Source organism: Callorhinus ursinus, unplaced genomic scaffold (assembly GCF_003265705.2).
Source record: "Callorhinus ursinus isolate GAN/ISIS: 27379988/994484 unplaced genomic scaffold, GSC_fseal_2.0 scaffold4588, whole genome shotgun sequence".
In the NCBI taxonomy this organism is placed as follows: Eukaryota; Metazoa; Chordata; class Mammalia; order Carnivora; family Otariidae; genus Callorhinus; species Callorhinus ursinus.
Genome location: NW_027401642.1, coordinates 1 through 3,980, shown reverse-complemented (window position 1 = coordinate 3,980; position 3,980 = coordinate 1). Strand labels below are relative to the sequence as shown.

General features: G+C 39.0%; 1 pseudogene; it reads left to right on the top strand.

Annotated features, from left to right (window-relative positions):
- Nucleotides 1-550: 550 nt before the first annotated feature.
- Nucleotides 551-1,658, top strand: LOC112819213 (deoxyribose-phosphate aldolase pseudogene; annotated as a pseudogene).
- Nucleotides 1,659-3,980: the final 2,322 nt, after the last annotated feature.

Sequence of the window (3,980 nt, the reverse complement as noted above, 5' to 3'; positions counted from 1 at the left end):
GAAAGAAAGAAAGAAAGAAAGAAAGAAAGAAAGAAAGAAAGAAAGAAGGAAAGTGAAAGAATGAAAGAAAGAAAAGAAAAGTTAAGAAAAGATGAAATCCAAATAGGAAAACTGTCACTATTTGCAAATAACATACTATATATAGAAATCCCTAAAGATTCCACCAGAAACTCTTACAATAAATAAATTCATTAAAGCTGCAGGATACAAAGGCAATATACAGAGGCCTGCTGCATTTCTTTTTTTTTTCTAAGATTTTATTTATTTATTTATTTGACAGAGAGAGAGAAACAGCACAAGCAGGGTGAGCAGCAGAAGGGGACGGAGAAGCCGACACCCCACTGAGGAGGGAGCCCAAAGAGGGTCTCGATGCCAGGACCCTGGGATTGTGACCTGAGCCAAAGACAGACGCTTAAACTGACTAAGCCCCCAGGTGTCCCAACTTGTTGCATTTCTGTATAGTGATGACAAACTTCCACAAAGAGAAAATAAGAAAACAATGCCATTTACAATTGCATCAAGAAAAAAAAAATCTAGGAATAAAAGTAAGAAATCAATCAACCCACAGTTCTGAGACATGCAGAACAAATCCAGGCTTACAGAACCGTGAAAAAGGAGTGGCAAGCTGCTTAGCTCCTGAAAGCCATTACCTATAGGTCTTACTACACTTTCAGACGATGACACATCTTCCAACGTTCAAAGTCTCTGTTATAAAGCCAAGTATCCAATCCGGGAAGCTCTCTTAAAAAGTTTCAATATGTGTGATAAAGGCCTTATGACCACTGCTGTTTATGTCTACCCCACGCGGGTGTGTGATGCGGGTAAAGCACTGAAGGCCCCGGGCTGTACCATCCCAGTGGCTTCCGAGTCCACTGGCTTTCCAGCTGGACAGACTCATTTATTTATTTATTTATTTATTTATTTATTTATTTATTTGAGACAGAGAATGAGAGATAGCACGAGAGGGAAGAGGGTCAGAGCGAGAAGCAGACCCCCTGCTGAGCAGGGAGCCCGATGTGGGACTCGATATCAGGACTCCAGGATCATGACCTGAGACGAAGGCAGTCGCCCAACCAGCTGAGCCACCCAGGCGCCCTGGACAGACTCATTTAAAAACACGATTGGAAGAGATCAGATTGGCTGTGGAAAATGGAGTTACGGAAATCGATGTGGTGATTAATAGGACCTTGGTGCTGCCCCGCCAGCGGGAAGCCATGTGTGATGAGATTCGTCAGTTTCGAAGGCTTGTGGGGAGGCTCATCTCAAAACCATCTTAGCAACAGGAAAATTTGGATCTCTTACTCATGTATATAAAGCCAGTATGATCACAATGATGGCAGGATCAGACTTTATTAAGACCTCTACTGGAAAAGAAACGGTAAATGCCACTTTCCCAGTAGCTATAGTAATGCTATGGACCATTAGAGATTTCTTCTGGAAAACTGGAAACAAGGTAGGCTTTAAACCGGCAGGAGTCATCTGCAGTTCCAAGGATTCCCTTGCTTGTCTCTCTCTTGTGAAGGAAGAGCTGGGAGATAAATGGCTGACGCCAGAACTGTTCCGAATAGGTGCCAGTACTCTGGTTTTGAACATTGAGGCCGATTTACCATCACGTGACAGGAAGATAGGTGGTCTATCATGATCTTCCGATGTCTTAAATCAGTGACCAGTTCCAGAAAAGTGCTTTACAGCAACATGTAATATGTGTTTTTCTACGTAATCGCTAAAATTGTTTAATTAAAACATGAGGGAATGAATAGATAACTGACTTTTCCCCCCTTAAAACTTTCACTGAATTTAATTCAAAGAATAGGAAAAAAAAACAACGAATCCATACATGGAATTCATTTCAGGTGCCTCTGAGTGGTCCTAATTACTTGAAGATATGTATTGTTAATTTTGTGAATATTTTCTCTTAAAAATTCTGAGTAAAATATTAATCATAGCTTTGACAGCATTAAATTCTAAGGCGGGGGGAACGTTAAACTGCCCAAGAAACGTGTCTTTAATGAAAGGAAAGGTAGCATCCCTGAGATGCCGGCCATACTCTGCTGAATTCAGGAGTCACTGACTTGGCACTAACTTCCTGCCATGAAAATCTGTCTTTAATTTTTGCAACAGCTATGCTCTCCTATTGTTTTGTTAATGAAACTCCTGTCGGTACATGATAATATGCTATTGCATTTTTTAAATAAAAACATCTCTGTAGTTTATTTTTTTGGAAAAATATAATTGTATGGTGCTGGCCTAGAAACAGACACACAGGTCAATGGAGTAGAATAGAAAGCTCAGAAAATAATAGTCATAGCACTTTTGGCAAAGTTTACTCATTAGAGTCAGTACATTAAAGGTTTATTTAAACTTAGCTCTGATATTATTAACTCTGAATGAGAATTAATTTTTATTAATATTAATTAATCAGCTGTTTCAACAGCTGATTCCAATAAATGCTTCTCTTTAAACATGTTTTATATGAATATATATTTTAAAATAAAGATGATTTAGAATGCACATTTTTAAGAAAATCACTTAAAATCACTTTAATAAACCTATCATGGGAAGGAAATATAGATATCCATCATCACAACTGATAGCATCACAAAAGACGACAATCAGACACAATCCGTATCTGATGGAAGGATATAACATGACTTGAGTAGTTCTGCACAAATATTTAACCTGTTGGGACCCTTAGATCCAGCTAGTCATTTACAAAGACACACGTCAGAGACATGTCCTAACAAATAGTATGACATGTAATCAATGAAGTCCACACTGCGTACATTCTTATGGGAAAAATATTTTCTCAATGGAAAACGCTAAGACAAAAACGGAGCAAGGAGGAAGAAGAGGGAGAAGGAGAAGCAGAAGCAGAAGCAGAAGAAAGCTGAGAAACTAACCCACACAAGCTATGGTCTTAACTGACGACACAGCAGCAGAAAATAAGCAGTGCGGAAAGGACTGTCTCTTCAGTGAACAGCAATGGAAAACCACACGCTACATGCAGAAGAATGGACCTGCATCACTTTCTTACACAAAAATTTAAATGGATGAATGACTTGAACATAAGACCTGAATCCATAAACCTCTGAGAAGAAAGCACAGGTAGTACGTTTCTGGACATGGTTTTGGCAAAGAGTATTTTAGATCAGACACTAAAATCAAAGGCAACAAATGCAAAAGTAAACAAGTAGAACGACTTCAAAGTGAAATCTTCTGCACAGCAAAAAAATAATAATAATAATAATAAAAAACTTAAAAGGTGGTCTACCCAATGAGAAAAAATATCTGCAAATCATATGTGTGAGAAGAGGCTAATATCTAAAATACACAAAACACTCATACAAATCAAAACAAACAAACAAAAACCTTTATAAAAAATGGGGAGAATATGTGAACAGATACTTTCCAAAGATACCACCCAGGTGACCAACAGACACAGTAAACGTTGTTCAACATCACTAATCATCGTCAGGGAAACATAAGTCAAACCTGTAATCCGCTAACACCTCACAACTGTTGGGATGGCAGTCGTCCCAGAGAGAGACACCAGGTGTGGTCAAAGGTGTGTAGACAAGGGGACCCTGTGCACTCTTGGTGGGAATGTACATTGGTACAACCACTGTGACAAACAGTATAGAGGTTCCTGAAAAAAACGAATACAACTACCACATGACCCAGGAATTGCTCTACTGAGTATTTATCTAGAGAACACAAAAACACTACCTCAAGAAGATAGATGCACTCCATGTTCACTACTGCATTAATCACAGTAACCAGACATAGAAACAGAGACCTTGGGAGCATTATGCGAAGGAACTCAGACACAGAAAGACAAATACCAGATGTTCATAGACGTTCCACATGGAAAAATATGCTGAATACATAGATACTGAGAAAAGACTGGTGGTTGCCAGATTCGGGGATGGGGGTAGGGAAGGTGATCAAAGGCACAATGTTTGAGTGATAAAATCCGTAAG